General features: G+C 29.0%; 2 long non-coding RNA genes across 9 annotated transcripts; both read left to right on the top strand.

The window, feature by feature from the left end:
• Window positions 1–1,421: 1,421 nt before the first annotated feature.
• Window positions 1,422–3,509, top strand: LOC106432673. Of its 2 annotated transcripts, XR_001286450.3 has the most exons (7): window positions 1,427–1,669; window positions 1,744–1,921; window positions 2,150–2,315; window positions 2,391–2,517; window positions 2,583–2,697; window positions 2,787–2,974; window positions 3,053–3,509. It is a non-coding gene; the product is annotated as an uncharacterized LOC106432673 (long non-coding RNA). The 2 variants fall into 2 exon arrangements; XR_002664078.2 differs by having other exon boundaries at window positions 1,422–1,669; window positions 1,744–2,315.
• Window positions 3,510–8,267: 4,758 nt separating this feature from the next.
• On the top strand, window positions 8,268–10,557 carry LOC106432670. 7 transcript variants are annotated; one of them, XR_001286442.3, is made up of 5 exons: window positions 8,279–9,072; window positions 9,157–9,318; window positions 9,474–9,524; window positions 9,782–9,943; window positions 10,034–10,557. It is a non-coding gene; the product is annotated as an uncharacterized LOC106432670 (long non-coding RNA). The 7 variants fall into 7 exon arrangements; XR_007328187.1 differs by having other exon boundaries at window positions 8,268–9,072; window positions 9,157–9,943; window positions 10,034–10,297; window positions 10,379–10,557; XR_007328185.1 differs by having other exon boundaries at window positions 8,272–9,072; window positions 9,474–9,943.
• Window positions 10,558–10,693: the final 136 nt, after the last annotated feature.

Raw genomic sequence — 10,693 nt, 5'->3', positions numbered from 1 at the left:
TACATAAATTTACAATTTATTTTATGATCTTAGTAAATAGAATATATTCAAAATATAAAAATGAAACTATGTTGAAAGAGAATCATATTTTTTTTCGATCCATTTGATAGTGATTATCGACTATAGGGTATTAATTTATTTTAAAGTTGTTTAATTCAAAGTGGAATATCATAAGTGATTGTAACTAATTGATGCAATAAAAGTAGAATAAAAAACAGATGGTCGTAACAAAGTTAATTTAATTGAAATTTAAACATAAAATAAAGTTGATGTTTTATTTAGAGTACATATTTATATTGTTAAGTACCATGAACAGCATTTGAAATTTTATTTTATTTAAGTACCAAATAATACCTATGGGCGGGTGAGCAAATAATATAAAAATTATTTAAAGTTTAACAAACTTTTGAAATTTTAATTTATTTTAATTTAAAATAGTATTAATTTTTACTATTTGTTGTTTTCAAAAAAAAATTACTATCTATTTTATTATCCCATTTAGAGATTATATATTTGTTCGACCATTAATGCCTTTCATGAAAATGAATTTGCTTTAATTTTTTTTAATGTTTTTATATAATCTGACTATGATAATAAGAATAATATTTTGAAAAAAAAAACAATTGTAGTCGATTGTATTAGCTTATATTTTTTTATATGTTTGTTTTACCTTTATTTTATACATTTTTATTTAAACTGTTAGGGGGTGTTAGTGGGGATGAGATTTATAATGAGTCTAAATCTAGTGTTATTGGTTTATAGATTCTTATATTCTCATTAAAATCTATTGTTATTGGTTTGATGATTCTATAATTCTATACAAAATCATTTGTTATTCAAAAAGTTTAGATTTTAATGATTCTACAAATCTATTAAAGTAAGTGTTATTAGGAGTTGAATTCTTATCATTTTAACTCACAAATTAAGATTTTGAGAATACTACATGTTTACCTTGAATTCTTAGAATCATTACATTACTTTATTTTCATAGATTTTCACAATATACAAAATTCTCTACATCTCTTTCCAAATTTAACAAATCTCTCAACTTTTAAAATCAACAAACTCTATAAAAATCTAAGTCCCACTAACACCCCCTTAGTTTATATGATGTAACTGATTCATCAAAACTATACTAAAAGGAGCATATTAAACCCTCTAAAAGTGTCTACGTCGGACTGGAAATTCAGCCAGTAGGATTGTAGCATTCCTCCACGTCATTTAATAGTTACTTTGGTTTGGGCTTTTGTGATTTTCGGTCTGTAGTTTGGGCTTTTGTTATTTTCTGTCGGTAGGCTATAGCCCATATTTTGCAATTGATTTTGTTCTTCACCACGAACTGCTCTCTTCCACTTATCGTAACTTTTGGGATTTTATTTTTTATTAATGTCGAGATTCTTCTGATCCGTTAGGCTCTCTTTGTTATCCCCTGTCTTCCACTTTGTAACATACAGCTTCTCCACCATAAAGAAAGATAAATATCTTATTCAATTCAGAAACAACACTCAGACACTGCTCTTTTGTACTTCCCAAACTTTCTATATATTTTCCCAAAAACAAAACAAAGGGATGGCACGAATAATCTCAATCTTTTAAGAACTACTGAAGAAGTACATAGAAGCCAAAAAAGAATTCAAAGGAAACAGAGAAGCCAACGAAAACTCCAAAGGTCTTTTCCACTTTTAATTTGGTTTATAGTTTTTACTGTTACAGTAAACTCCAATCGGCCTCTTCCCCTTGCAGATTTTCCGATTGACACTGACGCCCAAGCTCCGACGTAGCCAAACCTCCCCAGCGACGACTATCTGTTCCGCCCACAGATGGGCCAATCATCTTAGACTTCAGTTTAACCACCGAGCCTGTACCGCCACTTTGTTTTCTTCGCCACCATCTGTTCCCATTGACATCAGTTTTTATCATGGTTTTGCTCAGTCCTTAACCAACATATATTCTCAGTTGTTTATCACTATGTAATCTGATTGTCCGAAATCTAAGAGGACCAGAATAGCATTTGAAGCTAGGGTCTCTAAACCACCCCAATTTGGTTAAAGAAGCTCTGAAGCTTTTGGCTAGAGCTTTGACTCGCTTCGAGATAGTTTTCCGAATTTGACTCTACCTCTCTTGGTTTGGTTTTGATTCTTTTTGGCAGGAGGAAGGATTGAGTCCCCTTGCACCAGATTTACGTGCTAAAATGGATGAGACCTTTGAAGCTTATGTCTTGGAGCTTCTTAGTTTTCTGTTCGGTTATGATCCCGCAAACTTATGTATCTCACCCTTGCAGAGCTCAACCAATGCTGTTGATATCTGATCCTCAGGTCAAATTCTCAACTATCTCAAGTTACCCTGTTAATTGTGTATTCTAATTGTTACGGTGCTCTTACTGATTACAGATAATTGAGTTTATATGTAAGGCAAAAGTAACTGGTATCCATGCATATAAAGGTTGGTGTTACATTGGTTGCTCTAGCGAGAGATTTCTTCTTTCACATTCATCGTATGTGATAAATCTGTCCTAAGGTAACAATCCTTAAGCTGGCTCTGCAATACTACAATACTTTCATGTGTCTATTCCTTGCCTATAGGTCTCATGTGGAGCTATGTGTATCAGACGAGCTGGATGAGGCTGTCTTTGTCGCTTTTGATATGGAGATGGAAAAGTTGGCAAACATTCAAGCTGCTGAAGCTGCACAAATTTTGGTTAAGATTTCCTATATTCTACCATATGCATCAAACAAATGCTCCAACTTATGTGTAGCTTTATTGAAAATATGTTTCTGTATATGCAGGGTGTAGGTGTGAATGCTCATGTGGACAACGAACTACCCCACTTTGTAGCCTGATATTATAGGCAAAACCTACACTTTTCCAGCTCAAGCTATGGGAGTTTAATTTCACTTCCAAACACCAAACCTTCACCGTTTCCCGTATAATTTCTTAGGAACAGCGTGCACCACTCCCAGAATTTGTCATACAAGTTGGTACCCTTATACTGATTTAACATATACAGCTTCATAAACTATATTTTCATGTTTAGTACTGCGATATAACCCAGGTTCTTATAAGGATTTGCCTGTAGAGAAACCAGTAGCACCATAGCGCTCAACTGGTGAGCAAAACACTGTTGTAGAGATATCACGTTGTGCGACAGCAAAAGTCCGAGAGACTACAAGTGACGACCCTCAACTATCCTCATCTGCTGTACCAGCAAGCGTTCGTCATGCAGAAGTACAAGTCGAAGCTTGATCCAAATGAGAGTGGAAAAAGAAGGCACACAAGACATAGCTCCACGTGACAAGGAAAGTCCACCTCTGTTTGCTTCAAATAATCTTATAGGGTCACTTTGAATTTTACATTATTAAACTAAATGTAGTGGTGGATCTTTGAGTTATTATTGCAAATTTATTTCCTCAAATGGCTTTCTCTTTGTTTTAAGACGTAGAGTCTAATAATGTAAAATAACGGTGGATCAAAATATTATTTTAGATATAAACCAGCTATATTATTCCTTATAAACAAACTATATTATTAAGTTTCCTTCAAGAATCTAACTCTTGCGATCAAGTACATAGAGGTATACTATCAAGCTTATACTAATAACTGCCAGCATCGTCACTCTGAGACAATGGAATGCTGTAGGAAATACAAATAAGATAGGGTTTAATATGAATGTTTAATATTTAAAAACACTATCGATCAAATCATTTCATGAGCATATCATATTTAAAGCTCAAACAGCTACGTATGAAATGTTACGCTAATGTACCAAAAAATAAAACTACATAAGAGCCTAACATTGTCAATACTACTTTATAAAAATACCGGATTTAAATTCTCCACACACATATATTTTTTTTTATTTTTAAATAATATTTAGAATGTAAAATAAGTTATAAAGGAATATATTTTATATTAATTTTAGTTTTTTTTAATAAATTTGTACTTTTTAACGACAATAAAGTTGTACTTTTCATATATTAACCATTTGTGTTGTTTCTTTGTTCAATAAATAATGTAACAGCATATTAAAAAGTTTGATTCTAAACATTAATTTTTATATGAATTATTACTAACTTTATCACAACTTTTGTTTGAAAATTTATATTTTCGAAATGTTGATATGTGACTAAATTAAATTAGTAAATTCTATATTTTGTTAACACGTATTTCAGTTTCGTTTAAATTTCTATATTCTATATTTTGTTAACTAATTGTTTTATTTATTATATTACCTTTTTTATTATTATTACCATAAGAATTGAACATAAAATCATGCAAAAAATTATTTTTTTCATATATAAAAAGTTTAATATAATATTTTTTTAACAGATTTGGGCTATGTTATTTCATTCCAAAACTAAATACCCAAAAAAAAAATAGAATCTGTTAGGGTTTGGATAGACATTTTTTCTCAATCTTTTATTTAGATATTAATATTATTTACATTTTTTCTAAAATTAATATATGAATAAATTTAGGTTAATTTGTTAAATTACTAACTAAATGGTCCAACTATAACTCTCTATAGTCATTTTTAGAGTTATTCTATTTGAATAGAGTAGATTAATCAGCTCGCTGAACAAGTTTAACACATTATCGAGTAGCTTTGGTGAACACAAACACAATGCGTGTGAGTGCCCTAAACATGTAAGGTTATTGACATCTGATGAAAGAAATATTTAAATTTTAATCAAGTTTTTTTACTAAACCTTCGTATGATTTAGGCTCTGCGTTAACACTAGCACATTTATATTCATTAAAACAGCTGCATGTTCTAAAAGCGTAACAAATACAAACTTAAGTGATTTGATTCTTTTGGATGTTTGCTTTGCAGGAGAAATTCACCATCAAGATGCTAATATGAATGAAATGGACTCAGCACCAGGTAGCTCACACACCCATCAGTTAGGTTTACCCATTTTCGTCTCAGTAAACACTTTAGGTCGTTTAAATGCAGGAGAAACCGCCACGTCTCGAGAAGATTATGAAACATAACCAACCATGGCTGCTCACCACATCACTAGCCAAAGCCGTATCACACTAGACGATCCTAATCAAGGTAGCATTAAAAAAGGTATTACCGCCACTTCAGCCTTTGTCATTAATCTGAACATACAACCACAAGTTCATCTTACAATATTTACATGTGAAAGAAGTGGACGCTAAGAATACTAGAGCTTTGCAGATGAAAAAAAGTAACCAAGAAAGAAATCCCAAAAATAAAGGTCTGTCTCTCAATTTAAACTCAATATATCACTCTTACAAACATATTGCACAACATATAACACATTAAAAGCAATAACTTGATCATAAAGTTACCTCATGGCATTTACAAAATCTTACTCTCGAGTTAAATTTGTTTGATATTTAAGCCAATAATAAAGCTAATAAGGCTTCATAAGGAATCTGCTTGCTTTATCAAATGAAAGCCCAACACGACCTTTTTCACACACATGCAATGGTCTTCCAAACAAATAATTAGACCAAATAACTGCTAAACTTCACACACAATTAATGTCTTTGCACCTACCCCACCAATAACTCACTATTCCCTACATGTTTAAAGCATTAGATAAGTACTACTAAACTAAACAAAAAGCCTCACCACCATTTTTTAACCAGAAATTGAACACGGCACAAGCAACTTCAAAAACACAATCAATAATTACCCGCGCTTAGCACGGACAAACCACTAGTTGTAATAAAAAAAACATTTCTTGACATTGATAACGGAGTAGTAATAGATTCTCGTAATTACGAGAATACGATTGAATGAAGTCTTTTTCATCGATAACAACATTCTGATTTAGCATATTTTACTAAAATATAACAATTTGATTATACTATTATATTAAATATATACTATAATTTATTTTTCTCTTTTGGTGATGGTTCTTCATTTATATAAATATGACATCATTCGTAACTTAATATACACACATATATATATATATATATATCTATATCTATATCTATAAAATAAAAGAGATGTCCTTTATCGTTTTAAAAAAAAGCTATGCATAAAGTAGAAGAGATATAATCACCTTTTTAACATTTGAACCATATAGACAATACATCAAATGCTCCATCAATAATCTTTTTAATAATCTTTTTTTTTGTTGTTACCTTTTTTTAGCCTAAACCTTTGGTAGTCAAAAAAAGAAAAACAATTGCTGAATTCCTTATTTTTCAAATATTTGTTGACGTGAGTTTGAAGAAACATCAACAACATAAATATATTTTCCAAATATAATAATACATAACAATATAACCTAACATATTATTTATAAATATTAAGCAGCCACAATTAATATCATATTTTTCTATTTTAAATTGGCTTTACTTTTTCTTATCTTTTAAATTATAAAATTTAACAAGAAATTTATTAAAATCCATTAAACTCAAGAAAATAAAATATTGTGAACAAAGCAAAATAGTTATATTTTTATGAATTGTTTTAATATAGTAACAAATGTATAATTTCTATAAAAATAGTAAAAATTTTAGTAAAAATAGTGAAAATTATGATTAAATTTAAATAAATATTTCATTAAAATTTAAAATATATTTATATTATTTTGTTCATTTGCTTACCCGACCCTAGTATCTTATTATATAAATCTTGGTTTTTCAAAGTTGCTAATTAACATGATCGCGACACATGTCAATTGTATATTTAGGATTGTGACATGTGTTAATTTACCTCATAATTAAAAATATGTATAATAAGATATTAACAAAAACAAATTCTATTAAAAAGTAATTATAAATATTATTTAATAGTAATTTTCCTTTTTTAAAATCCTGATCAAAAGATAATTGCAAATGATTATTTGATAACAATTTTCTTTCTAATATTGTGATATATTTAAATATATAATAATTAAAAATATACATAATAAGATAATAAAAACGAATTTTGAAAAAACTACATTTATATTCACACACATATATATATATATATATACTTAGGTTTAAGCTTCCACATATAATTTCTACAAAACACAATAGTATTTATATGAAAAGTATTACTTGAGATTTTCTTTTAATTTCTGGATGCAACATAATTTTTTAATTTTGATGTTGTTGTCTTACATGATTATGTGTGAATATGATGGATATGTGTTTGTATGTATAAGACAAAATAAATAAATAATTAAACATATTTTTTATATTAAAATTAAAATAGTTTTATAAAAATATAAAAGAAAAACTAATTAGAAAATAATTAATTTATTTTTAAAAGTATTAATAAAATAAAAATAGAAAAATAATCTTACTTTAGTTATAATTAAGTAATTTTACTTTCAATAATTTTGTGTTAAAAAAATAAAAACCAAAATTAACTTCAAATATTTCACCTGATATGATTGTGACATGTGTCAATTAAAAAATTAGATCGTGAATGTGTATAAAAAACTTCTTTTTTTCCTAAAATTCTACAAAAAAGAAATTTTTAAAAACAAATTTCTTTTCTAATCTTAACCAATTAAGATTTTTTTTCCTTTAAAAAAAATCATGATGAGAGAGAATATAAATTTTTATTTAATAGTATTTTTGATTTAAAACATTAATGATAAACATGATAGTAACAATTATTTAATTAACAAGAAAAATTGTAAAAATATTAATGATGTTTAAAACAATGAATTTTGAAAATGCAACTTTTTAAAATAGTTAATATTAACTGGAAATAATTATTTGATAGAAATTTTAATTTTCTAAATCCTCGACAAAATATAATTGTAAAAGATTATGTAATATAACTTCCTTTTTAAAATCCTTAAAAACTGGAAAATAATTTTTGATAGTTGTTTTCCTTTTTTATAAAAAAATCGTAAACAAAATAAATTTGTATCATATATTTAAATCCTAACCAAAAGAGAATTGTAAAAATTTATTTGATAATATTTTTAAGAGAGTATTTGGTGATGAACATGATACTAAAAAATTAGTAATTATACAAAAGAAGTGTAAAATTAGTATTGATACGAATAATAATTTTAAAATTAGTATCAATAAGTAAAATAACTATTTCATAGCAATTTATTTTTTTTTCTAAAATTCTAAAGAGAAGATAATTGTAATATGTTATATGACAGTAATTTTTGTTTTCCAAAATCTTAAACAAAATTCTAAAAGAGTATTTAATATTTTTTTTTATTTTTTAATTGTAAATAAAAAGGAGATTTATAAGATATAATGTTTTCCTTTTTTTAAAAAATCATAACAAAATAAAAATTTAAAGACTTATTTAATAAAATATTAAATTTTAGTACATAAGAACATGTATAATGTTGTCATTTACTCGATTGATGTATTTGACTTTCATATTTTTTTATTTTTTATTCAATTTCTTATTTCGGGCTGTGTTCAGTTTAAACGTGTAGGTATAGTATTTTCTCTAATCCTAAATACAAAGTTTACAACAATTAATCTACCCAAAATGATTATAAAATACAAATATTAACTTGAACTTATGTGTGAAAATGGTTTTTATTATAAAATAAATTTCAAACAACATATGTAAAAATAATCATAAAACTATAATAAAATTATTTATTATTTTATGGTTTTTATTAAATTAAAACATCAAACAAAGTCCGTTGCAACGGGCTCATATCTTGTATATCTATATATATAAAAGAGGGTTTGGATCCCTCCTAGGCTGTCCAAATAGGATTCAAGCTAGGAAATTCGTGTTTTGAGAGCGTGACACGTGTCAAGGACATTCAAAACACACCGTTTCATTTAAACTTCACTGTGATGGGCTTTATTCTGGGCCGACTAACAAACAAAAAAGCCTGTTTTCTCTACCCTCTTCTTCATGAATTTGATTCTTAGGATTCATCGTCGCTGCGTAAATTTTTTTGTGTGCCATCCATGGCGGTTCTGAAAAGGCGTGTGACTTCCTCTATAAACGTCAAGTCAGTGCCTGTTTATGTCGTTTCGGTCTCTCTTCTTAATCTCTGAACAGTTACAAATCTAAAAAGCTTGACTCTTCATGTCCACTACAACCACGATCGTGCATTCAATGATTCTTATCCTTCATCCAGGCGGTGATTGTATAAAAAGGTATGCCTTCTTCCCTTTAGCATCATCCTTACAGTTCTTAATATCGAGAGAAGTTTTATTTACAGTATTATGGTAATTCTTCAGTACTTCTCACCTCTCCCAGGACCAGAATGATTATCCCTGCCCGATGGATCTAAATCCATCCCTTAATGTCGTCGGGTTTGATTTGAGGACCGGCCGGTGTTCTTCCACGGTGGAGGTGCGGCTGCTCAGATTTGTCTGGCTTTGAGGTTTTTTGCTGTTGTGGTATCAAATATAATCTGTTTGGTTCTAATATTTTTTTTTTTTGGTAAAAAGTTTGGTTCTAATATGGTTTGTATGTAACTCAGTTTTCATATAATTGCTCTGACAAAATGTGTCATGAACTTATTGTTTTGAGCTACGTTTCTAATTATTTTTAGATCACCGAAGTAATTACGGAGCAATGGATTCAGGCTCAGCAGCTTGAACAGGTCTTTAGTTTTTGCTTTAAAGTTTGTCGTTCAATGAAATTGGATTTTGTGAGTTGTGATAAGTAGTGTTCAATGCAATTGGATTTTGTGAGTTGTGATAAGTAGTTCTAACCGTAGTACTCACTCGTTACCAAAGTTGATCATTTTGTTTTTCCCTACTGCACCTTGGAGAATTCAGCGGTCGTACTTAAAGTCTAAAAGCTTTTACTGTAGCTTAATCATCTTATAAGCCTCTCATTACGTATATCTCTATTTAGCTCATTAGTGACATCCAAGGAAAACATTTGCCCAAAGTTCAAGAAGCATTTGATGTTCATTGGGATGGAAAGAAAGCTTCTCTCTTTGTGCAATCATATCTCACATAAGCCCTGTCTCAGTAAAATATCTTCTGGGCTACTGTTACTAGACACCACCACCAGGTTTTGTTTCATAATCTTTACATCTCATCATGTCTATGATTTAGATCGTATATATAATGCGTAACTAAACTTTGCTTTGATTCTTTATAGTTGCAAGGGTTCATCAAACATGAGATGGGAAGAACCGAGATCACACATGGGTAAAATATCTTATATGTATTTTTTTTGGATAAAATGTAAATTATATTATCAGAAGTAAATGTTTGTTACAAGCTAGGTGCAGACAGCTTCGTTGGCAAAAAAAAGGAAGCTAAACGTGAAAATAAGTACGAGAAACTTGGATTAGCTATAAGTTAACCAGACTGCAAGGAGACTGGCACATCCTTTGTTGAACCTTTGTGAAGGATGTTCCGGGTGAGCCTGTCAATGTGAGCAAAGGTAGTACCATGAGGTTTAGCAACGCATGAGTGTAACCTGTTTTTCCTCTCTTTCCAGAGAAGATAAGAATGTTCCTTGAGTGACCAGTTTTCTTAGTAACAAACAAGATCACCCTTCTGTTGGAGAGAAGGGAGCCAAGCGGTCAATTTTCTCTAAAATTTGTTTAGTTAACATTATTGCGTTGAGAAAATAAGTTAACATTATTAATTCATATTATATGAATGAGATATTTTAAATTCCATCATAGCATATTTGAAAAAAAATCAAAATCTGCTGAAACATAACATTGTTTGAATCCATTTTCAATATTGATCAAATCATCCGAACAGCACTCAAAGCAAAAATAATGTTTTTCAGTCATCGATTGAATGT

Source organism: Brassica napus, chromosome A3 (genome assembly GCF_020379485.1).
Source record: "Brassica napus cultivar Da-Ae chromosome A3, Da-Ae, whole genome shotgun sequence".
Lineage (NCBI taxonomy): Eukaryota > Viridiplantae > Streptophyta > Magnoliopsida > Brassicales > Brassicaceae > Brassica > Brassica napus.
This window is presented reverse-complemented; position numbering and strand designations above follow the sequence as displayed.